The following is a 27645-nucleotide window of genomic DNA, read 5'->3' on the forward strand; positions in this document are numbered from 1 at the left end:
ATGTGTTCCAGATTCCTCCATTTTGTTGCAAATGACTGGATTTCGTTGTTTCTTACTGCGGTATAGTACTCTAAAGAATACATATCCCATAATTTCTTTATCCAGTCTACCGTTGATGGGCATTTAGGTTGGTTCCAGGTCTTGGCTATTGTGAATTGTGCTGCAATAAACATTAGGGTGCAGACCGCTTTTTTGTTTATCAATTTAAACTCCTTTGGGTAAATTCCAAGGAGTGGGATGGCTGGGTCGAATGGTAGGGTTATATTCAGGTTTCTGAGGAATCTCCAGACTGATTTCCATAGTGGCTTGACCAGTTTGCATTCCCACCAACAGTGGGTTAGTGTCCCTTTTTCCCCACATCCTCGCCAGCATCTGTTGTTGGTAGATTTCTGTATGTGAGCCATTCTAACCGGGGTGAGGTGAAACCTCATTGTGGTTTTGATTTGCATTTCCCTGATTGCTAGTGACCTTGAACATTTTTTCATGTGCCTGTTGGCCATTTGGATTAAATTTATTTCTATCCACTTGAAATGCAGAGTGACTGAGAAAGAGAGACAATGAAAGAGAGCTTGATCTTCTATGAGCTGATTCACTCCCCCAAATGGCCACATTGGCATGGGCTAGACCAGGCCAAAGCCAGGAGCCAGGAACTTCATTTGAGTCTCACATATGGATGGCAGAGTTCCAAATATTTTGGCCATTTATCCACTGCCTTCCCAGATGCGTAAGCATTGCAGTATGGGATGCTTAGATTGCAAGCTAAAGCTTAACCTGCTGTGCTACAATACCTGCCCTCTTCTCAATCTTTTAATCTGTTAATATGGTGGGTAAGTTTAACTAATTTCAGTGGTTAAACCATTTCCAAGGCCTTTGAAAGATGCAAACTTCCTCACAGTCTCCTAGGGATGTGAATGAGCAGTATAGTAATCAAATTTTGTTAGATAGGACAGCTCTTGAAGATATTTCGTTGTTTAACATTTTTTAAAATTTTTATTTATTTGAAAAACAGAGTGAAACAGGCAGGGCTGGGCCATAATGAAGCCAGGAGCTAGGAACTCAATCTGGGTCTCCAACATGTGGTTGCAGGTACCCAAGTACTTGAGCTATCACCTGCTGTTTTCAGGGTGTACATTAGCAGGAAACTGGAATCAAAAGCATGTAGGGACTTGAAGCCTGGTACTCCACTACAGGATGGAGGTATCCCAAGCAGCATCTTTACTATGTCAATGCCCACCCTTACATTTGGCTTCAAGTAATTGTAATTTATCTTCCTCCTATACTTTCTGGAACACTTTTTTTTGTCTTTTTTGCCTTGGAGAGTTATGGTCAAATGAGACAATATATATGGAGTTCTGAAAGCTTTATGGAATACTGCAGTATAAACTCATACTTAATGCCAAATTTTAAGTTTTCTCAAGTTCTAGTACTTGGATATTATATATTTTTCTCTTGGAATGTCCATATATAATATAATTTCTTCTATGATAGATTTAATCTTACATATCTATGCACTCATAGTGAAAGTCTGACATGTTGCTGGAAATTTATTTACTAAATATTTAATTAAGTGGAGATCAGTAGATATTTTACTTCAAATATGCTTACATATAGGGAAAGGTAGGATTGTTTTCTAATATTTCTGTATTTCATGAATATCAAATTGATGGCCAATGTGATTCAACAAAGCACTCATTGTTTGCTTTGTTAGCACAGTAGTTCTCTTAAAAGCAAAATTGGAAAAACCTTAGTTAGTACAATCATCTCTGGGTTTCTCCAGGCCCTTTGGCTCAACTCTGTATCCTACTCAATCACCTCAAGCATTAACATGATGGGCCGTACTGCTGAAAACTTTTCAGTTCATAACTTCCATCAATATGTTTTAAACCTGGGATTTTCAAATCATATTAATATTATTCATAATCTTATGTTCTAGAAATTATTGAGTACCTATTATTCACTGATAAGTGATAAATCTTTTAAAAGCAGTGTATTTTTAATTCTAATCAAAATCAAATCGTGTGATGAATAAATAAGATAATTTTCAAGAAAGTTGAACCAAAGGCACAACATTATGGAATACTAAAAAATGGAGCTATGAGTAATGACTGTATATAATAGTTTAATCATTAGACTTCCAAAGAGATCTGTCTGATTTCAAAGATTTTATTATTTTTAAAAGTCCACTTGGAAATGTGAAACTTTTCTTTTTTGAATTATGAGATTTATGTTTAAACTACTCAAGAGCTGTGATCAGTAGTTTGCTTTAAATGGAATTACAAGCTACTTTTCCTCTATACTATTGTTCACCAAAATTTCCAAAGTACTTCCGTGATTAGAATTTATTAAACTCAGGACATATGCTCATAGTGGTATTTAATATCTATAATTTCATATATATTCTCATAAACTAAGACAGTGAATGCAAATCATAAATTTGGATATGCATGAGGTATTGTTGACAGTCAAATTTTTACAGGTGGATGAGTACCCCCTTCCAGGTAACTATTGGATTTGTTTGAGATCTGCCAGGATGGCTCTGGTACTAAGGTCTGAAGGTCCAGGGGAGTGGTCTTCAGAAAGAATCTCTGCCATTTCATCAGGTGGTTGTTGTGGTTGCTATTGTGGTTGTTGTTTTAACAAAGTCCAACAGAAAGGCTAAAGCAAAAGATCACAGAGCAGCAGTGTGGATGAAATATCTTTCAGTTATGGTTTTGGTTTTTAAAAAATTTCAAAAAATAACAATGATATTTAGAAAAACATGGCACTTAAGAGATAATTTTAATTTAGGTAGAGCCGTATGCAAAGCAAAGAACCTTGAAATTAGGGAGAGAAGGAATGGAAAGTTCTAATCTGAAAAATTATGAAAATGAAGGGAATGCCAAAGTTTAAAATAAAGAAAAATACAATAATTTTAAATTATTTTTCACTCTTACACATTTTTGCATTCTATATTAAAAACCACATATCATAAAAAGCTTTGGTGCTTTTGAGACTGGCTTACTTCACTAAGCATAGTGCTTTCCAGTTGCATCCATTTTGTTGCAAAAGACAGAATTTCATTATTTTATATGGCTGAGTAGTATTCCATAGTGTGTGTGTGTGTGTGTGTGTATGCATGCCACATTTTGTTTATCCAGCCATCAGTGGATGGACATTTGGGTTCACTCCATATCTTAGCATTTGTGAATTGAGCTGAAATAAACATGGAGGCACAAATAATTCTGCTCATTTCATTTCCATTGGGTAAATTTCCATGAGTGAAATGGCTGGGTCATATGGTTTATCTATTTACAGATTTCTGAGAAATTATCATACTGTATTCCATAATGATTGTACTAGTTTACATTCCCAACAACAACGTATTAGGGTACCTTTTTTCTTTTCCTCATATTCTCACTTGAGTTTTTTTTTTTTTTTTTTTTTTTTTTTTTTTTTTTTTTTTTTTTTTTTTTTTAGTTTTTGGATGCTAGCCATAGTAACTGGAGGATAAACATCATATCATTGTGGTTTTATTTGCATTTCCATGGTGGCTAATAATACTGAGCATTTTTTCATGCATCTGTTGGTCATTTGAATTTCCTCTTTTGAAAAATGTCTGTTAATGTCCTTTGCCCATTTCTTAGCTGGATTGTTTGGCTTGATGTACTTGAGTTTCTTGAGTTATGTATAGATCCTGGATATCAATCTCTTATCATTTGCATAGTTTTCAAATATTTTTTCCTATTCTGTCAATTGCCTTTTCACATTGTTGAGCATTTCCTTTGAAATGCAGAAGCTTCTTATCTTGATGCAATCCCAGTTGTCTCTTTTGCTTCTATTGTCTGTATGTCTGGTGTCTTTTCCAAGAAGTCTTGCTAATGCCAATATCTTGCAGAATTTCCTTGATGTTTTCCTTCTAGTAATTTGATGGTATAAGGTCAGAGGTTTAGATCCTTGATAATTTTGAGTTAATCTTTGTATAAAGTATAAAGTGTGGGTTTTGTTTGATACTCCTGCATGTGGAGATCCAATTTTTGCAATACTATTTGTTGAACATACTGTTCTTTCTCCAGGAATTGATTTTAGCTCATTTGTCAAAGGCTATTTTGTTGTAGATGCATAGATTAATTTCTGGGTTTTCTATTCTATCCCATTGATCTACATGTATACTTTTTCCAATATTATGCTGTTTGATTATAACTACTTTTGTTATGCCTTAAGCTTTGTTTAATTATTTAAGATAGCTTTAGGTATTCAGGGCCTCTTGCATTTCCATACTAATTTTATCATAGTTTCTGCTACATAAGAAGAGAATGTCCTTGGTATTTTCACTAGTATTATATTAAATCTGTAAATCACTGTAGCTAATATGGACATTTTGATAACGTTGATATTTCCAATCCATAAACATGAATGATACTTCTATTTCTTGTCTTTCTTATTTTTTTAAAGATTTAGTTTATTTAATTGAAAGGCAGAGTTACAGAGAGAGATAGAAGGAAAGGGTAGAGATCTTCCATACACTAGTTCTCTCTACAAAGGACCACGATGACTGGAGCTGGGTCAGGCTAAAGCCACGAGACAGGAGATTGACTTTCTCCTTTCCAAATTGTGTCCCTTTGAGTTACTTTTCTTCCAAGATGGCTCTGGCTATATTGAATAGCAATGGTGAGAATGGTCCTTCTTGTGTGTTCTGGATGTTAGTGGAAATGCTTCCAACTTTTCCCAATTCACTGTAAGGATGGCTGTGCATTTGTCATATATTGCCTAGATGGTGTTGAGATAAGTTCCTTCTATGTCCAATTTATTTAATTTTTTTTATCATGAAAGGATATTGTATTTTATCAGTTGAGATAATCATGTGGTTCTTATTCATCAATTTGTTAATGTGATGTATCATGTTTACTGATTTGTGTATGTTTAACCATCTCTGAATCGCTGGAATAAATTCTACTTGGTCTGGGTCAATGATCTTTTTGATGTGCTATTGGATTTGGTTAGCTAGTATCTCACTGAGGATCTTTGCATCAGTGATCATCAGGGATATCAGTCTATAGCCTATAGTTCTCTGTTGTTGTATCTTTTTTTCTAGTTTTAGAATTAAGGTGATGCTGGCCTCATAGAAAGAGTTTGGGAGGATTTCCATGCCTTGAACTGTTTTTGAATAGTTTAAGTGTTGGGATTAGTTCTTCCTTAAAGGTTTGGTAGAATTCAACAGTCTCTTGTTCAGGCTTTCCATTGTATTTTTTATTTGACATATGGAATTCTTCATTTCTAATATTTCAATTTGAGTTTTTACTTTAGTATTTCTATCTCCCTGCAAATCTCTCATCCATGTCATTCACAGGTTTCTTTAACTCATGAAATTGCTTCTTTGTGTTTTGAATAATCTAACAATCAATCTTCTGAATTCCTTTTCAGGAATCTCTTCAATATCTTGATTTCAGTCTAATATTGATGTATTATTGTATTACTTTTGGAATTCTTTGTTCATGTTTCTTGTACTGCTATGCTTGTTTTTACATATCTGGAGAAACACGTGTTGTTATCTCCTCTGAAATCTTTTTTTTTTTCTTGGGAAAATGTCTCTAGGCATAGTAGCATGCCTTCACCTTCAAGGAATATCCAGAGGTATGTGTTTGCTAGAGCTAGGGAGCTCTGTCCAGCATTTTTGGGTTGGGGTGAAAGTCCAGGGTAACACCCAAATTATTCATAGTAGCTCTCCACTGTAGTTGATAATGGAGAGAGGATCACCACCCTGGCTAATATGCTCACTGCCTCCACACTTCACTGTGCCAAGGTGAACCTCTCTGTGCCTCCACCCCCAACTCATTCATGTGAATAAACTGAACAAAAAAATCTATGTACTCTGTAGTGTGAGCATGAAGTCTTCCAAGCCTATGGCACTGTTCCAGGATTCTCAGTCACAAAATGTCCTTAGTCACAGGTCCCCCAGTCACAGGCTGTAGGGGATCCAATCTCTCTCTTGCAATCTTCTCTTTCCAAAGAGAGAATTACCTTTCCATGAACCAGGCCCTTAGGTGGGGCTATGGGATTGAGCAATGAGCCCTCCATTCACAGAGTTAAGTCGGTACCTATTCTCCCACCAGCTTATCTGCCCAGAATCAAATCAGTGGAGACCACAGATTTGTCCCTCTGACAAAAATCCCCATAGGCAATCTGCTGCATCTACAACTCGTCACCTTATTCTGGGAAGAAAGCATTTTCTCCACTGATCACTGGGGGATTGAGCAATGTTCCCTCTGTTCACAGCATTAACTGGGCACCTTCCCTCTTCTTGACTTGTTGGCCTGGGCTCAAAGTCAGTGGGGACCATGGATTTCTCTCTCTGACAAAATCCATCAGATGCACACATTCTACCACAGCCTTCATTTGCCTTATTCCAGGAAGATAGAACTTTCCTCACTGATAGCCGAATGCCCTTGCCCTGGGTAGGTGGCATCCCCACCAGCCACTGGCTGTGGGAGCTGCCGGCCGTGGGAGACACTGGTGATATCCTGTGAACTGCTGCTTGTCTGTACAATCCTTGTTGCTCCATGGAGTCTCTTCTGACTATATAGCTTTTGCACTGAAAAATTCTCTCAAACTATCCCCCTGGAACACAGATCCTACCAGTTTTCTGGTATTTTCCCATGATCAAAATCATTGCATCTTTTCTCTATTCAGCCATCTTGCCAAAAATAAAATGAATTTAATCAAGAATATGGCTCAGTTATATAGCTCTAAAGTAAATTGGTTCAAATGAATAAGAGTGGGAGTAAGAGAGGGAAGAGATGTGCAATTCAGGACATGCTCAAGCTGACTTACCTCAAACGGTAGAGTTAGAAACATACCAGGGGATTCCAATTCAATCCCATCAAGGTGGCATGTACCAATGCCATCTCACTAGTCCCAGTGATCAATTTCTGTTCTCAATTGATCATAATGATAGGACTAAGAGCCAAAGGGAGCACATAAACAAGAATAGTCTTCTGCAAATACTAGTCTTCTGCAAATAGAACAAAAAAGGGAGAGAACAATCCAACATGGGAAGTGAGATACACAGCAGACCCATAGAATGGCAGATGTCCTGAACGGCACTTTGGCCTCAGAATCAGCCCTTAAGGCATGCGGATCTGGCTGAAAAGCCCATGAGAGTATTTCAGGCATGGAAAGCCAAGACACTCTGGCAAAAAAAAAAAAAAAAAAAAAAAAAAAAAAAAAAAAAAAAAAACCACCTACATGAAAGATCTCTGTGAGCGAGATCCCAGTGAAAAGAACAGGTCATCAAAGAAGGAGGTGCCTTTCTCTGAAGGAAGGAGAGAACTTCCACTTTGACTACGACCTTGTCTAAATATGATCAGAGTTGGTGAACTCAAAAGGCTTCCATAGCCTTGGCAGCTCATGACAAGTGCCTAGGGTGATTACTGAGGCCATAAACAAGAGTGTCAATTTGTTAAGTCAACAACAGGAGTCACTGTGCACTTACTTCTCATGTAGGATCTCTGTCCTTAATGTGCTGTACATTGTGATTTAATGCTATAACTAGTACTCAAACAGTATTTTTCACTTTGTGTTTCTATGTGGGTGCAAACTGTTGAAATCTTTACTTAATATATGCTAAACTGATCTTCTGTATATAAAGAGAATTGAAAATGAATCTTGATGTGAATGGAAGGGGGAGGGGGAGGGAAAGGGGAGGGTTGTGGGTGGGAGGGAAGTTATGGGGGGGAAGCCATTGTAATCCATAAGCTGTATTTTGGAAATTTATATTCATTAAATAAAAGTTAAAAAAAATGACTGAGATCCAGTCATTCACATGTTATCTTTTACCTTGAAATAGTTTTAGCAATCTCAATTTTTTCAGATGCTCAAAGCTTTAGTAAAACAACACCAACTCCCAAGTATCCTTATAAGGATTAAGCTATATAATATGAACATAGTGCTTTTTTACTCATTGAATTTTTTCATGCAATTGAAAAATGCTTACAAATGCCATTCCTCTCTTATGTCCTTCTCATCCAACAGCAAAAACAAAAGGGATATGAAATACTATAGGACAGACTACTGCGGTAAGTGCTAATGAGTGAATTTCTAAGGCGAAAATGCATGCTATTTATTATCTATGGGTAAAGGTCTTGATGATTCATGATTATTTTCCTATGAGCATTCGTTCATGAATGGGTTATTTTATCCAAAGAATAGTTTACAAGCTCAAGATAACAGGCAAACACTGGGGTGCAACTCAGCTTCTCTGTAACCATGAGTTAGTTGCTTTACCATTTACACCCTGTCCTGGTTATCTGTTGATCCAAAATAAACCACTTTGAGCTTAATAGCATAAAAAACAACACTTATTTTTATTTCTATAACAATTCTGCAAGTTTACTGTAGTCAGCTAGATGATTCTGGCTTGGAATCTTTCATACAATGGAAGTCCAATGGTGAGAGTGGATTCAATTTGAAGGATTCTTTACTTTGCATAGAATGAAGGATGTTGGCTGAGATAATAGAGCATCTGTTAGCCAGAACATCTACAAGTGGTTTTGCCATTTCGCTTAGATTTCCCCACAGTCTGTCAGAAGGATTTCAAGGGCTAGTATCTTGGGTGATGCAAGAGAAAATGAAATGAAACTTTATCATTGTTATGATAGTGTGGTCATCACATTGTATGACTTCCACCATAGTTTGTTAGACAGTCACAACAGTCTATCCAGTTTCAAGGAAAAAAGAACATACTTTCCCCTTTTTGAGGAAGGAAGGATAAGTTTCTGTGAATCTCACTGAAAAGTAAATATCACCCTTACTATGCCTCACATAATCATATACACACACCATGACAGGAAGACATATTTAAAAATTCAATTGACTCTACCTGTTTCTAGGTACAAAATGAACAGACAGCTTACACACTGACTTGGTCTCTGCTACTCCAACTAGTTTTCAGTCCTCTGGCTGCCTTAATTTAAAGGCAGTGCTTCATTTTCCTTCACTGAAGATACTTGCTAAAATCAGTGTTTATGCAGAACTCTCAGACAACACAAAAGAGAACATACTCATTTGTAACTGTCAAATTAATTGCAAATTATTTTTCATTCAAGTGAGAACAAAGGAATCTCATAAAAACAGTGAAAATTTGCTACATAGCAAAGTCATGAAGAAAAGATGCAAAAGTGGATTAATTGAACCAGGTGCCATATTCTGACAAATTTAGGAGGGTAATAGACAGGTTAATTGGCTTAATATTCTTTCTTAGGGAGAATATTCATTAAAATAAATCACTCAAAATAAAGGAGTAAGTCTGAAAAAATAACCTTAGAAATAACGATATTTTGTTACAAATCAGGTACTTTTTTTTCTGCCAGCTTTCTTTCTTTTGTATATGGCAAAAACAAGGCTCTCAGATGAGTAAGAAGAGGTACATAAAGTATTAATTAACTTGATTTGAGTCATGTTATTTCGTCACATCATATAAGACAGTCACTATGTGGAGTTGTTAGAGTTGCCTAAACTGATGTTTTCGAGTTCTCAGTAAATATAAATTCCTTAACCATATAAAGTGATACTACAGAAGAACACTAAAGTAACCACTTTAAAAGTAATCGAGTAAGAGAAAAGGGTTGTAAAAAATCATTGTCTGTTTGAAGAGAAACAATTTTTTTTTTCTGTTCATATCATTTGTTGAACTCTTACTTAGTGTAGGGTTAATTATATGATCATGAAGTAAACTGAAAATAGATATTTGTAAAAATTAAAAGTGGGAATGTAAGAGGGAGAAAGAGGAAGGGTTGGAGCATGGGTGGGAGAGATGGTGGTTGTTTGTGGGAATGTCATTATATTCCTAAATCTGTATGCATGAAATACATGAAACTTGTAAAACTTATATAAAATTTTTAAAAATTAAAAAAATCAAGTAATTATTTTCTCTAATACTTTGTTGTAGGAAATTCCTTCAGCTAGGATATTTTAGATTTTATTGTGTAAAATAAACAAATCCTCAAATATCAGAGGCTTGAAACACATTTTGAAAAGAACCTCACATTTTACTCCTACATGCAGTGTGAGTTGACAGGATTCTGTGTATATTTTAGCTGCTTTGTGACTTAAGTATAAAGAACAGTCACTACCACAAATGTTCCTGGTTTCTGTGGAATAGATGTCTCTGATGTATCTTGAGCTTCCAAAGAAAGGTCAGCCTCATTGGCCAAGCCAAGTTAATTCCATCCAACTCCAAAGGAGTCAGGAACTGGTTCTGTGTACCCAGAATGGAGTAGGGGGAACTAGAAATATTTGGTGAATACAATTGTTGACTACCACAAAATTTAATGATTAAGATCAAAGAAGTTAAAGAATCAGAGAAAATATAACAAATATATAACTAAAGCAGAGAAGTAAAAAAGGAAGTCCTAGGTAAATAACTGAATGGAAGCTGCCCATCTATGCAAAAGTGATTGTTATATAGCTAATTTTGCATTCTCTGTAGTGTAGATAACATAGAATAAAAAGAAGCTTCAAAAACATGTAAGATACATACTAGAAAAAAACTGTGCAAGAATTTCAAAAAATTTACCAAAATGTCTAATTTTTATTCAAATTTCCACAAACATTTTGAAATTCCCTGGTCCATTATTTTTTAAGATTTATTTATTTATTTGAAAGTCAGAATTACGCAGAGAGAGAAGGAGAGAGCGAGAGTGAGAGTGAGAGAGAGGTCTTCCATCTGCTGGTTCACTCCCAGATTGCCCGCAATGGCTGGAGCTGTGCTGATCTAAAGCCAGGAGCCAGGAGCTTCTTCCGGTTCTCCCGTGCAAGTGTAGGGGCCCAAGGACTTGGGCCATCTTCTACTTCTTTCCCAGGCCATAGCAGAGAGCTAGATCGGAAAAGGAATAGCCAGGCCTCGAACCCGCTTCCATATGGGATGCTGGCACTGCAGACAGTGGCTTTACCCGCTATGCCACAGCATCAGCTCCATACCTGGTCCATTTGGAGAGCCAGGAATAGAACAAAAGAAACATTTAAAAGGCAATTGAACTATACATCTGTTTTTGTGCCAATAGGCTGTTTTGGTTATAACTGCCCTGGAGTATGTCTTGAAATCTGATATTATGATACCTCTGGCTTTGTTTTTATTGTATAAGATTGCTTGAGCTATTCAAGGTCTCTTGTGTTTCCATATGAATTTTTGCATCATTTTTCCCTAACCTAATAAGAATATCCTTGAAATTTTGATTGGGATCACATTGGATCTGAAAATTACTTTTGGTAGTCTGGACATTTTGATGATATTAATTCTTCCGATCCATGAACATGGAAGACTTTTTTCCATTTTTTTGTCTTCTATTTCTTTCTGTAATATTGTAGTTTTCATCATAGAGGTATTTGACATCCTTGGTTAAATTTATTCCAAAATATTTAATTTTGTGTAGCTATTGTGAATGGGATTGATTTTAGATGTTTTTCTCAGCCATGATGTTGTCTGTGTATACAAAAGCTATTGGTTTTTTTTTTTGTGCTAATTTTATATCTTGCCACTTTACCAAAGTCTTTTTTGAGTTCCAATATTCTCTCAGTAGAGTCTTTTGGATCCACTTTATATAGAATCATGTCATCTGCAAATAAAGATAGTTTGACTACCTCCTTTCTATTTTATATCCCTTTCATCACTTTTTCTTATCTAATGCCTCTGGCTAAAACTTATAGGATTATGCTGAATAGCAGTGGTGAGAGTGGGCATCCTTGTCTGGTTCTGGAGCTTAGTAGGAATGCTTCTAACTTTTCACCAATCAATAAGATTTTGGCCATGGGTCTGTCATAAATTGTCTTGATTGTGTTGGGGAATGTTCCTTCTATACACAATTTGCTTAAGATTTTCCTCATCAAGTAATGTTGTATTTTATGAAATGCTTTCTCTGCATCTATTGAGATAATCATAGAGCAACTCCAGAAATCAATCCATGCATCTACAACCAAATTATCTTTGGCAAGGAGCTAAAATAAATCCTTGGAGCAAGGATAATCTCTTCAACAAATGGTGCTGAGAAATTGCATCTCTGAGTGCAGAGGTATGAAACATGACTCCTACCCTACATCTTACACAATAATCCACCCAAAATGATATCAAAGACCTAAATCTATGACCAGATACCATCAAATTACTAGAGAACATTGGAGAAACTCCACAAGACATTAGCACAGGCAAAGAATTTCTGGAAAAGACTCCAGAAGTACAGGAAATCAAAGCCAAATTATGACAAATGAGATTATATCAAGCTGAAAAGCTTCTGCACTGCAAAGAGGCAACTGATATCATGGGAGAAATTATTTGCAAATCATTCAATTAATAAAGAGTTAATATCCCGAATCTATAAAGAGTTCAAGAAATTCAACAACAAAACAATCCAGTTAAGAAATGGGCAAGGGACTTGAACAGGCATTTTTCAAGAGAGGAAATCCAAATGGCTAACACACACTTGAAAAAATGCTCAGTATCACTAGCTATCAGGAAAATGCGCATCAAAACCACAATAAGGTTTCACATCACCCCAGTTAGAATGGATCATATATAAATCAACAAATAACAAATGCTGGCAAGAATGTGGGTGAAAGGTACCATAATCCACCATGGGTGGGAATATAAACTGGTACAGCCACTGTCGAACACAATGTGAAGATACCTTAGAAATCTGAATATATACCTACCATATGATCCAAACATCCCACAACTGGGAATTTACCCAGCTGAAAAGAAATCAGCATATGAAAGAATGATCTGTACCCCCAGGTTTATTGCTGCTCAATTCACAATCACTAAGGTATGATATCAACCCAGATGTTCATCAACTGATGACTGAATAAAGAAAATATGGTATATAAACATTATGTAATACTACTCAGTGCCAAAATAAATGAAATCCTGACTTTGCAACAAAATCAAAGCAACTGGAAACCATTATACCTAGTGAAATAAGGCAGTCCCAAAAAGATAGATATCCTATGTTTTCCTTGATCTGGGGTAGCTAATAGAGTACCTAAAATGTAATGTATTGGAGTGAAACGGACATTAAGATTTGATGATTGTTTACAGACCTTGTCTCTACTGTTGAGGAACACTGCTTTTTTCTTCATACTGTATGTTTATCAATTTACTTAGTGTAAGATTAACATTATGAGTATAAAGTAAACTGAAAATAGATCTTTCTAAAAATTAAGTATAGGAATAGGAGAGGGAGAAGAAAGATTTGGAGCATTGACAGGAGGGAGGGAAAGGTTGGAAGTATCCCTATGTACCTAAATCTGTATATATGAAATATAATAAACATGTGTACTTTAAATAAATTTTTTAAAAGTCAAAAAAGGCATTTACTAGTGAGTCACTGTTTTCTTTAAACTCATACTTTCCTCACAGTTGTAAAACTAATACTAGAATGATGCTATAATTAGGAAAGGATAAGACTGATCTTTTTATAGCAGAAATGACTTTTCATGTTTTCATATTAAACTAGCTTAGAGCTCAGTATTAGAAAATATTTCCTTTGCTTTTGTTTTTGGACTTAAATACAGAGACTTGAGATATTTGTGTTAACATTATTTGATACAGCAAGGCCACTCTTCTGTTTTATGTATCTGTTTTTCGATCTTGTCTATATTTGTGTTTCCTATTCCCTTACCTTCAAAGACAGACTTTCTTTTTTTTTTTTTTCTCTTTCTTTTTTTTTTTTCTTTTTTTTTTATCTTTTATTTAATGAATATAAATTTCCAAAGTACAACTTATGGATTACAATGGCTTCCCCCCCATACCGTCCCTCCCACCCACAACCCTCCCCTTTCCCACTCCCTCTCCCCTTCCATTCACATCAAGATTCATTTTCAATTATCTTAATATACAGAAGATCGGCTTAGTATACATTAAGTAAGGATTTCAACAGTTTGCTCCCACACAGAAACATAAAGTGAAAAATAATAGATGATTTTTTTTTAAATGATGATGAAATCAGATCAGACCTATTGTCATGTTTAATTGGATATTTATTTTCTCCAACTCTTCTGCTTAATCAAGTTTTTACTGAAAAAATTAATGAAAATCAAGTTCTCTTACAAACTCTAATATTTTTTTTTTTGCTGTAAGATATGCTTTCTTTTTTTTTTAAACTTTTATTTAATGCATATAAATTTCCAAAGTACGACTTATGGATTACAATGGCTTTCCCCCCATACCGTCCCTCCCACCCACAACCCTCCCCTTTCCCACTCCCTCTCCCCTTCCATTCACATCAAGATTCATTTTCGATTATCTTAATATACAGAAGATCAGCTTAGTATACATTAAGTATGGATTTCAACAGTTTGCTCCCACACAGAAACATAAAGTGAAAAATAATAGATGATTTTTTTAAAATGATGATGAAATCAGAGCAGACCTATTGTCATGTTTAATCCCAGTGAGAGTCAAGTTGGGAATTGATAATTTCTTTTTTTTTTTTTTTTTTTTTTTTTTTTTACAGAGGATCAGTTTAGTATGCATTAAGTAAGGATTTCAACAGTTTGCACCCCCATAGAAACACAAAGTGAAATATATTGTTTGAGTACTCGTTATAGCATTAAATCTCAATGTACAGCACATTAAGGATAGAGATCCTACATGAGGAGTAAGTGCACAGTGACTCCTGTTGTTGACTTTACCAATTGACACTCCTGTCTATGGCATCAGTAATCTCCCTATGCTCCAGTCATGAGTTTCCAAGGCTATGGAAGCCCTCTGAGTTCTCCGACTCTTATCTTGTTTAGACAAGCTCATAGTCAAAGTGGAGGTTCTCTCCTCCCTTCAGAGAAAGGTACCTCCTTCTTTGATGGCCTGTTCTTTCCACTGGGATCTCACTCGCAGAGATCTTTTGCCAGAGTGTCTTGGCTTTCCATGCCTGAAATACTCTCATGGGCTTTTCAGCCAGCTCCGAATGCCTTTAGGGCTGATTCTGAGGCCAGAGTGCTATTTAGGACATCTGCCATTCTATGAGTCTGCTGAGAACAAAAACAAACAAAAAAGAGGTCTGCACCCTAATGTTTATTGCAGCTCAATTCACAATAGCTAAGACCTGGAACCAACCTAAATGCCCATCAACGATAGACTGGATAAAGAAATTATGGGATATGTACTCTTTAGAATACTATACCGCAGTAAGAAACAACGAAATCCAGTCATTTGCAACAAAATGGAGGAATCTGGAACACATCATGCTGAGTGAAATAAGCCAGTCCCAAAGGGACAAATACCATATGTTCTCCCTGATCGGTGACGACTGACTGAACACCAAGAGGGAAACCTGTTGGAGTGAGGTGGACACTATGGGAAATGGTGGCTTGATCAGCATAGCCCTGACTGTTAATGAACAACTAAATACATTATCCCTCTTAGTAGTTTTTTTTATCTGTTCTACTTAATATGACTGGTTTAGATCTGTAATTGATGCACAGTTATTCTTAAGTGTTGAAAATTAACTGAAATGTGATCCCTGTTGAACATGGTGGTGGGAATGGGAGAGGGAAGAGATGTATAATTTGGGACATGCTCAGGCTGACTTGCCCCAAGTAGTGGAGTTGGAAGCATACCAGGGGATTCCAATTCAATCCCATCGAGGTGGCATGTACCAATGCCATCTCACTGTTCCAGGTGATCAGTTTCAGTTCACAGCTGGTCATGGTGAAGGGACTGGGAGTCAAAGGGAGCACATAGACAAGTCTAGTACCTGCTAACGCTAACTGATGGAGTAAATAAAGGGGAGAGTGATCCAACATGGGAAGTGAGAATCTCAGCAGACTCATAGAATGGCAGATGTCCTAAATAGCAAAGACAGACTTTCTGATCTTTGTAATATGTATCAGTTTTGTCTATGATTTTAATGATTTATTTCTTTATCTGAAAGGCAGAGTTATAGAGAGGTAGAGGCAGAGATAGAGAGGTCTTCTATCCACTGGTTTACTCTCCAAATAGCTGCAATGACCAGAGCTGGGCCAATCTGGAAACATGAGTTTCTTCCAGGTATCCATGCAGGTGCAGGGGCCCAAGAAACTGGGTCTTCTTACACTGTTTTCCCAGGTGATAACAGAGAGCTGGATGTGAAGTAGAGCAGCCAGAACTTGAACCAGTTCCCATATGGGATGCTGGCACTGCAAGAGGTGGCTGTACCCAGTATGCCACAGTGCCAGCCCTTTGTCTATGATTTTGCAACATGTAAGTTATTGTTCTGTGTGCATGAGTGAGTGAGAGAGTAGGGGTAGGGTGGTAAGTATCATTATGCTGTTAAAATAGTATATAAAATAGTATATATAAAGTTTGTTCCTTTTAAATTTAAAAGTTTAAAAAGTGTTATTATGAAATAGAGCATTTTATTTCTTCATTTTTGATTCAGTATCATGTTTTAATGAACCATCATGTAGTTTATCTATATCTACTTGAAAATTTCTAAGTACTTCATAATAATTTAGGTGTTTGAATATTTCTAAGTACTTCATAACACTTTATGGGTGCAGATATGGCATTTTATCTGTCAACTTGCCCAGCATCTCCAAATTCCTACCTTTCAAAATAACCCTGTGATATACATCTTTGCAAATGGTTCTTTATGGATTTTGGAGAGTATTTTTTTGGATATACCCTTTACACACACACAAACACACACACAAGCATACACAAAAACACAGAGGAGTGAGATTTCTAGGAGAAAAAAAGGTGTGTATGTAGGCGTGTGTGTGTGTAAATATTTAGAGAGAGAGGGAGAGAGAGATCATTTATGTATATTTCATTCAATTCATCTTGGGTTTCTCTCTAAAATGTATGTGTGTGTTTTGAGTGTGTCCACAAGTATATGAATGTATTACTCATACTACACTATTATTAACAGTAATATTTCAGAAACAGTATAGTTTTAAAGTAGGAGCTATAGCCTCCCTTCAAATTTTTATTCTGCCAATGCCCATCACAGCTGATGTGACATTTGGAAGTTCCTTACTTAATCCTTAATTCCCTCACCTGTAAAATATTTCTATATCCAGAAGACAAAGTAGTAGAAAAGATTTAAAGGAGTGTTTAGCAAGATGGATGACCCACAGGAAGCACTAAATGTTAATTTGATTATTGTTATTTTTCTACATGTAGATATAGTACAGTTCTTATTATTTTGCTGTTCATATTACTACCTTTCTGCTTCAACTTCAAAAGCTTTATGTGATATCCATGCCCCTTCCAGTTGTGTACAAACTGAATAATTTAGAGAATACAGAATCTCCTTCAAGGACTTTGGACTGTCTAGGCTTTGATTTGTATAGTTTTCAGCAGGGAGAAATAATCAGTTCTACTATGGATGCTACTGGAAGATGTCTCCCCAGTCACCTAAATGTTCTGTGATCTATGGATTTTCCTGATCTTTAACTAAAATATATTTCTAGGTATACTGAGAAAACTGAATAATTAAATGCTTTCTTGAGATCAAATGACACATCACACTGAAGCTCTCTGACTCTGTGAAAGGTGTTCCATGGCTAGTCTTTTGTTATACTTCCTGAGGAAAACACATTAAGTAGAATCTTAGTTACTATTTTAGCATTAGGGACAAAGATACCCAGTAAAGTCCAGCGAATTGAATTCTCATGAGTGAAGGATTTAATTCACATATAATTGCTGCAATATTGAGAATTCATGGGATCACTGAGGAGAAATATGATTCTGCTTTACACATTGGTAATATGTCTATTATTCTTATATAGGGTTTATTGCAAATACTATACAGCCTTTTGGCTAAGGCACATATTTGAGAATAGCAGTTCTCAACCAGTGATGGCTTTTCTCACCACGGAACATTTAGAAATGTTTGAAGACATATTTGGTTGTCCCAAGTTGGGAGATGACACTAGTATCTAGTGGGTAGATGTGATGGAGGCTGCTCCACATCCTACAAGGCACAGAACAGACCAAAATGTTAATAATGAAAGAGTTGAGAAACTCTGTTCTAGAACCTACAATCTTTGGGTTTCAATCCCAGTACCACTACTTATGAGCTATGTGAGCTTTAATAGTTATTCAAATTTCTTCATTTACACATTAGGCTTATCAGAGAAATACAAGTCAATTCTCATAAGACACTTTATGTCTGGCAGATTGCTGGTGCTCAGAGAATACTATTTATTACTACTATCATTAAGATAATTCAAACATACGAATAATCTCTGAAAGGTCATTGCTTATATGCATAGTGTGTAGATGCAGAGTATTTTAATATGTGGGAAACATGAAAAATTCTTACTCTTGTTATCTTGTTATACGTGAATGTTTTTGGTGCTATGCTGTCAATCACTCCAAGGACTTGAATATTTTGTTTTGGAATCTTAACATATTGAACAAAATTAAGAGCAGATTGAAAGACAGAACAGATGCACTGGGAAATTTGCTAGTGAAAGGGTCAAAGTTTCCCGTTAACCTTCTCTGAAAACAGAAACAGTTTTTTAGTTTTCACACTCCAATTTGTATCATGAAAAGGAATTTTGGAAAATGAACTTAAAACCATGAGTTATTTTATTTGATCAGAAGCACCCTGATGTTTCTTTGTGGAAAAATTTCATTCAGAATCACCAGTTGGGGCTGGTGTTATGGGGCAGTGGGTAAAGTCACTGCCTGTGACATTGGCATCCCTTATGAGTGCCTGTTCAAGTCCCAGATGTTGTACTTCTACTCTACCTCTTTAATAACATGTCAGAAATTAAAGGAAGAAGGCCCAAGTACTTGGGCCACTTTCTCCCACTCGAGAGAGTTGAATGGAAGTCTAGGCTCCTGGTTTTGGCCTTGCCCATCCTGGCATTTGAGGCCATTTGGAGAATGAGCCAGTGGATAGAATATCTCTATCTCTGTGTCTTCCTCTCTATCTCTGTAACTCTGCCTTTCTTTCGTTCTTTTTTAGAAATCTTTTATTTAATGAATACAAATTTTAGGTACAAATTTAGGAATATAGAAATTCTTCCCACCATACCCACACCCCCATCCCCTCTCCCATCCCATTCTTCATTAAGATTCATTTTTAATTAAATTTATATATAGTAGACCACTCCATATTAAATAATTATTTCTACAATTTTTTAAACTTTTATTTATTAAATATAAATTTCCCAAGTACAGTTTATGGATTACAATGTCTCCCCCCACCATAATTTCCCTCCCACTTGCACCCCTTCCATCTCCCGCTCCCTCTCCCATTCCATTCACATCAAGATTCATTTTCAATTATCTTTATATACAGAAGATCGATTTAGTATATATTAAGTAAAGATTTCAACAGTTTCCACCCACACAGAAACACAAAGTGTAAAGTACTGTTTCAGTACTAGTTATAGCATTAACTCACATTGGACAACACATTAAGGACAGAGATCCTACATGAGGAGTAAGTACACAGTGATTCCTGTTGTTGACTTAACAAATTGACACTCTTGTTTATGGCATCAGTAATCACCCTAGGCTCTAGTCATGAGTTGCTAAGGCTATGGAAGCCTTTTGAGTTCGCCGACTCTGATCTTATTTAGACAAGGTCATAGTCAAAGTGGAAGTTCTCTCCTCCCTTCAGAGAAAGGTACCTCCTTCTTTGATGACCGTTCTTTCCACTGGGATCTCACTCGCAGAGATATTTCATTTAGGTTTTTTTTTTTTTTTTTTTTTTTTTTTTTTTTTTTTTTGCCAGAGTGTCTTGGCTTTCCATGTCTAAAATACTCTCATGGGCTCTTCAGCAAGATCCAAATGCCTTAAGGGCTGATTCTGAGGCCAGTTGTACAATTTAATACTTTATCCCTTTTAGTATTATTTTTTCTAGTTAATACTATTGATTTCTACAATTTGCATGCACACAGACACATGAAGTATAAAGTACTACTTGAAAACAAGTTTTACAGTTAATTCTTATAGTACAACTTATTTAAAACAGAGGTCCTACAAGGGGAGCAAGTGCACAGTGACTCCTGTTACTGACTTAACAATTGACACACTTTTTTTTGGAAATATAGGGATTCTTTTATTACTTTTTGGTTTACAAACAAAGGCACCCAATAATGCTTCTATTTACTTCTTATAAAAGATTATAATTTTACATTTAAAAAATATAAAGAACAAAAATCCCAAATTAGTTCTGTAGACAAACACAAAAAAAGGTGAGCACTGAAATGTTTCCTCCCTGCTTCCAAATTTTATTACAATTCTCACAACAGCTGGAACTGGGTCAAGGCTGAAGCTAGGGTCTGGGAGGTGGACTACCATCCAGGACTCCCCAGTTGGTGGCAGAAACCCAATTACTTGAGCCACTACCATTGTATCCCAGGGACTGCACATAGCAGGAAGCCGCAATCAGAAGCCATAGTTATGACTAGGACCCACTGGGATACAGGCATCTCAACCATCAAACAACAATTGACACTCTTATTTATGATGGTAGTGATCACCAGATGCTCTTGACATGAGTTGCCAAGGCTATGGAAGCATTTTGAGGCCACAAATTTTGTCAGTATTTAGATAGGGCCTTAAGCAAAGTGTGAGTTCTCTCTTCCCTTCAGCAAAATGTACATCCTTCTTTAACAACCCCTTCTTTCCACTGGGGTCTCACAGAGATCCTTGTGTGGATAATTTTATTCCATAGTGTCTTGGCTTTCCATGCTGGAAATGCTCTCATGGGTTTATCAGCCAGATCTGAATGCCTTAAGGGCTGATTCTGAAGTCAGAGTGCTATTTGAAGTGATTGTCATTCTATGAGCCCACTGTCTGGACTGCTTCCCATGTGGGAGCATTAATTTCTTTTTAATTCTGTCTATTATTATTACCAGACACTTGGTCTTATTTATGTGATCCCTCTGACACTTAATCCTATCTATATGACCAATTACACACTTAATATAATCACTTTAACACATAAGATGGCATTAGTACCATGCAGGCTAATGGCATTTGGAGACCTATGGCAAGTTTTTAGCTTTACCCTTAGGGATACATCTATGGGAATGTGCACCAAACTGTACATCTCCTCCCTCTCTTATTCCCATTCTTATTATTTACTGCCTTTCAAATAAATAAATAATATAATCTGTTTAAAAAATAAAAAGAATCACCAGTTAGCTCATTTACAATGTCCCTTCACATTTATAACAATAATAGACCAATATAGCACACAAAGTTCACCTACACCAAAGCATTTTACTTCTAGATTCCCCTAACCACACAAGGATGACATGCAAATTTGTGAAGCATTCCATATTTTTCTGGCCATTTGGGGAGTGAACCAAAGGAAGGAAGACCTTTCTCTGTCTCTCTCACTGCCTATAATTCTACCTGTAAAATAAATAAAAAAATAGATTCCCCTAGCCACAAAATCAGTAAATCTTTATTCCAGTTTATGACAGTTTTTACTTTTTAAAGGCACTGTTACATCTCATTTATAATTCTTATATTCATTATCTTCATGGAGTTGCTTCAGAAGTGCTAAATGACCAGTGTAGCATTTCTCAAATACTACGATTATCTTGAATTTTTAAAGCCTTTTTCAAGGAATATAAAAGATCAGTGTTTTTCAATCACTTATTACTTTTTTTCAATTCCCATTTGCTGAAGGGTCACTAGGGCTTAGAGATGCTAAGATAAAAGATGTAGCCTAGTATCAAAGAGTTCACTACCAAGTGAGACAGAAAAGACAAGTACACAATTGCAACCTACTAAACAATAAAAATGATGAGAATTGGAACAAACCATCTAGATTTTAGGAGCCACATGAAGATTCCTAGAGTATATCACATAATCATTATTCATTAATGTGCAGCTTTCACTCTCCATTCCTAAAAATTATTTTTCTTCAGTCCAGTCAACTCTATACTGCCAAGTACATTGGATAATTTTCTGTCCTTATCTCTCCTCACTTATCAGAAGCTTTGGCCATAGTTGATCACTTCTGCTTCTTGATGTACTTTCTTAGCTCACTTTTGGGAACACTGAATTCTCCAGTTTTCTGTCCCATTTCACTTGACTGCTCACTCTCTGTGATTTTGTTGATTCTTCCTCACACCCACACCCCAGAATGTACTTGAAATGTGTCAGAATGTTTCATATGTCAGTCCTTTCATGTCTGTTCTTGTCACTCCCTCCTCATTCAGTATGATGGTTTTCAATACCCTCTCTGTACTGATAACTCTCAAATTCAAATGTGTAATGCCCTGAATTTCAGAGTCATTCAACTATCTACTCACCATATTCATCTAGATGTCTTACAGATGCCAACATTTTTGTGTATCAGACCAAATTACTGATATTATTGCCTAGCTCTCAACTTGTTCCTCACGAATTATTCTCCATCTCAGTTTATAGCTACTTCATCCTTTAATTGCTGAGTCCCTAAAAATGTGGGGGCCACATGATAAGGAACTGTGAGAGGCCTCCAGGATCTAAGAGATTCCTGGCTGACAGGCAGCAAGAAGATGAGACATTAATCCTACAACCAAAGGAAATTGAATTCTGCTGATAAGCTGAATGAAGTTGGAAAAGGATCTTAAGTTGCAGACCAGATCTGCAGTAGTGATTTTAAGCAACTTATTTTGTAGTGATCTCTTATGTAACTAATATATAACTAACATACACACTCTAAAATGATCCTAATAGAGCAAGAATCAGCAATGTGTTTTCTGCTCAAAATTTCCAATTGTTTCTATCTCACAGTAAAATCCAGAGTCTTAAGAGTAGCCTAAACTCCTATGAAATCCAGTATTCTTTTTACTTCTCAGACTTCATTGCCAAGTAATCTCCTCCTTGTTCTTTCAGCTCCAGCTGTGCTGGCCTCTTGATAATTCTATATACACATCCCCAAACACTTGCTATACTCTACATGAAATGATCTTCCTCAAGACATTTGCACTTCTCTCTCACTCCATGGCTCTACTCAAATCCCACTTCATGGAAGAAGGAAAATCTATGAGGATTAATTGCTTATTGATACCATTACAAAGTAACATAAACTTGGTAGATTAAAACAACATACTTTGGGTGGATGTTTGGCCTAAAGGCTAAGATGCCAATTTAAATGTCCATGTCCCACATCAGAGGGCTTGGGTTCTATTTCCCAGCTCAGTTTGCTCCTAACTCCAACTTTCTGCTAATGTCCACTCTGGGAGGCCTCTACACATGCCTGGCATCAGATGGAGATCAACTCTCTGTAAGATTGATTTTTTTTAGGTTTATTTAATTCTTAGTTATTTAAAAGGTAGAAGAGTGTGCATTAGAGAGAGAAAGACACACACACACACAGAGAGAGAGAGAGAGAGAGAGAGAGAGAGAGTTCATTCCTAAATGCCTGTAACAGCCAAGAGTGGGCCCAGCTGAAGCCTAGGGATTCCATCTGGGTGCCCCACATGATTGGCAGGGACCTAAATAGCTTAATTATCATCTGTCAACTCCAAGGGTGCTCATTAACAGAAATCTGGATTGGAAACAGAGCCATAACTTGAAACCAAGCATTTTTCTATGGGATGTAGACATCTCAAGCAGAAACTTAACTTGTTGCACAAAAATGACCGCCCCTTTGGACTCACTTTGGTATATGTCAATGGTAACCTCTAGTGGGATTTGCGGATACCCTGAGACTTTGTAGAGCCCTATGACTATGGGACCTAAGTGTGACTAGACCAGGGGCAAGTCTAGGTGGCCAGATGGCTTTATAAATCATGCTCTGTCAACCTTGGGCAGACAACAAGGGGACATGGGATTGTCTTGGGGTCAGACATTGGTTGGTAAGGCCCAAACCTAGGAAGATCCCAAGGCAAATACCTGTAGATGGGGTCTCTGGATTTGCCCCAGTATCAAGTAGAGAACCACATCCAGTTGAGGCAGAAGTGCTTTGGACTATATTACCGGGGCTGACTCTGTGGAACAGCAGGTTAATGCCCTGGCCTGAAGTGCCAGAATCCCATACGGGCGCTGGCTCAAGACCCGACTGCTCCATTTCCAATCCAGCTCTCTGCCATGGCCTGGGAAAACACTAGAAGATGGCCCAAGTCCTTGGGCCCCTGCACCCACGTGGGAGACCTGCAAAAAGCTCCCGGCTCCTGGCTTTGGATCTGCACAGCTCTGGCCATTGCGGCCAGCTGAGGAGTGAACCATCAGATGGAAGACCTCTCTCTCTCTCTCTCTCTCTCTCTCTCTGCCTCTCCTCTATCTGTGTAACTCTTTCAAATGAATAAATAAATCTTTAAATAAATGGACTATATTACTGCAAGCCTCTTGCAATTCTAGTGTGTACCCACAAGACTGCACAAGGTCTCCTGACCATGGGACTGGTGGGACCAACCTCTGGCCTGCCTGAGTAGCTGAGGTGCTGCTTCTATCACCGAACCTGCATCCTTGGGCAGTCAGCAGGTAAGCACAGGACTGTTTTGAGACACATTTCCAGGCTGACAAAGCTCAGCATTGAGCAGATTCTAATGGTCCCTTATCTCCAGGCTTGTGCCTGCAGATAGAACCTCTGGACCTGATTTGGTGCCCAGCAGAGCTCTGTTGTCCTTGTTGAACAATTATTTTGAAAATATTTTTATTATTTATTTCAGAGATAGAGTTACAGACAGAGAGAGGGAAAGACAGAGAGAAATGTCTTCTATCTGCTTATCCACTCCCCAAATATCCACAAAGGCTGGAACTGGGCCATTCCGAAGCCAGGAGCCAGGAGCTTCTTCTGGGTCTCCCATGCAGACGCAAAATAATTAAATGAGAGCTGCTTCATTGAAAAGATAAACAAAATTAATAAGCCCTTATCTAGACTAGCCAACCAAAAAGAGAATTCAGATACAAAGAATCGGAGATGAATAAAGAGACACTATAATGACATCACAGAAACACAAAGGATTATCAGAAATAGAACAGCCATATGACAAAAATATGATAACCTAGAGGAAATGGACAAGTTCATGGCCACATGGATAGCAGGATTGGATCATGAAGAAAGAGAATACCTAATAAAGCTGACAAAAAGTAAAATGATTGAATCAGTAACTTTTAAAACTTCCCAGCCAAAAAAGAAAAAAAAAAAAAGCCCAGGGGCAGATATGCTGAATTCTACCACATATTTAAATAAGAATATTAATATCAATACTTCTGAAATTATTTCATAAGATAGACAAAGAAGAAAATTTTCCAAATTCAATCTATGGGGCCAGCATTACCTTGTGACCAAAACCAGAGAAGGATACAACAAATACAGAAAACTACTGGTCAATATTTTGATTAACATAGTTGTAAAACCTTCAAGAAAATATATCAAGCCAAATCCAACATTATATAAAAAATACCATCCACCATGATAACATGGGATTCATCCAAAGGATGCAAGGATAGGTCAAAATATGCAAATCACTAAACATGATACACCTTATCAACTGAATGAAGGAAAAATATATGATCATATCAATACTTGAAGAAAGAGTATTTGAAAATCTGACATTCCTTTATGATAAAACTGATTAAATTATGCATACAAGGAACTTACCTCAACATAAGAAAAGCCATATATAAGAATCTAACAGCTGGGGGCCGGCGCCTTGGCTCACTTGGTTAATCCTACACCTGCGGCACCGGTATCCCATATGGGCGCCGGGTTCTAGTCCTGGTTGCTTCTCTTCCAGTCCAGCTCTCTGCTGTGGCTTGGGAGGGCAGTGGAGGATGGCCCAGGTGCTTGGGCTCCTGCACCCGCATGGGAGACCAGGAGGAAGCACCAGGCTCCTGGTTTCGGATCGGCATAGCTCCGACCGTAGTGGCCATTTGGGGTGTGAAACAACAGAAGGAAGACCTTTCTCTCTGTCTCTCTCACTGTCTATAACTCTACCTGTCAAATTAAAAAAAAAAAAGAGCTAAGATTAAAAAAAAAAAAATCTAACAGCTAACATATTGAATGGGGAAAATCTGAAAGCTTTCTCTTTAAAATCTGGAACAAGACAAGGATACCCACGTTTATTGAATGTAGTGCTGTAAGTTCAAGCTAGAGCAACTAAGTTAGAGAAAGAAATAAAGAACATCCAAATTCAAAAGGATGAAGTCAAATTGCCACATTTTAAAAATATTATGATTTTGTTTACATAAAACCCCAGAGACTCTACCATAAAGCTGTTATAACTAATAAAAAAATTCAACAAAGTTTCAGGACATGAAGTTAATGTAAAAAAGGTCAATAGCATTTTATACACTGAGAGTGTAAAGAGTTTAAACATTTCTGAACCAGAAATCATGAAACAATCCATTTTAATAGCTTCAAATATGTACCCAAGTATTTAACCAAAGAGGTGAAAAATCTCTATAGTGAAAACTATAAATTACTAATGAAAGAAATTACAGAGGATTCAAAATAATGGGAAGCTATCCCATGTTCCTAGATTGGAAGAATTAATATAATGAAAATGTACATATTACCAAAAGTAATTTATAGATTCAATGCAATTCCTATTAAAAAACCCAATGATATTTATCATAGAAAAACTGCTGCGAAAATTTGTATATATCCACTGAAGATTGCAGATAGTCAAAGCACACTTAAGCAAAAAGAACAAAGCAGGAGGCCTGACACTACCTCATTTTAAGCTATATTATAAAGCTACATTAATTAAAACATCATGGCATTGGAATATAACCAGATTTATAAACCAATTGAACAGACTGTGGATCCTAGAAATAAACCTACTATGGTCAAGGACTAAGTACGTGTGTTGGAAAAATAATCTTTTTAACAAATAATACTGTGAAAATTGGATATACACATATGGAAAAATGAAACTTGACCTCTATCTCTCTCAATGTACAAAAATTAATGCAAAATGGCTTAATGACCTAAATGTGAGAACATGCCAGGACATTGGAATTGGCAAGCATTTTCTAGATCAGACCAAAAACACAGTAAATAAAGGCAAAAATACATAAATGGGATTTCACCAATCTAAAGAGCTTTTGCACAACAAAGAAAACCATCAACAGAGTGAAGAGACATCCTACAGAATAGGAGAACATATTTGGAAACTACACATCTGACAAGGAATTAATATTCAGAATACATAAGAAACTCAGAGAACAGGAAAAGAAAAAATAATCCAACTTAAAATGGGCAGTAGATCTAAACAGATATAAATGGGTATATGAAAAAATGCTCATATGACTTACCAACAGGGAAACGAAAATCAAAACCACAATGAGAAAGGCCATCACTATGGCATAGTGGGTAAAGATGTTACCTGTGACTTTGGGATCCCATATAGGCATGTGATCGTGTCCTGGCTGCTCTACTTGCAATCCAGTTCCCCACTAATGGTACAAAAAAGCTGCAGAAGTTGACCCAAGTGCTTGGGCCCCGTATCCATGTAGGAAATCCTGATGGAGCTCCTGGCTCCTGGCTTTGGGCCTGGCTCAGCTATGGGCATTGTGGCCATCTAGGAAGTGAACTAGCAGATGGACAATCTGTTTTTCTCTCTCTCTTTCTCGCTCTGTCTCACCCTCTCTGTTTCTATGATGTACAAATAAATAAATAATTCTTTTTAGAAAAACACAATGAGAAAACATAAATGAATTTTCTATATAATTCAAGGAAATCAAATAGAAAACAGCTATTCAACAAATTTCATGAAAATATTAAA

Source organism: Oryctolagus cuniculus, chromosome X, assembly GCF_964237555.1.
Source record: "Oryctolagus cuniculus chromosome X, mOryCun1.1, whole genome shotgun sequence".
NCBI classification, from domain to species: Eukaryota; Metazoa; Chordata; class Mammalia; order Lagomorpha; family Leporidae; genus Oryctolagus; species Oryctolagus cuniculus.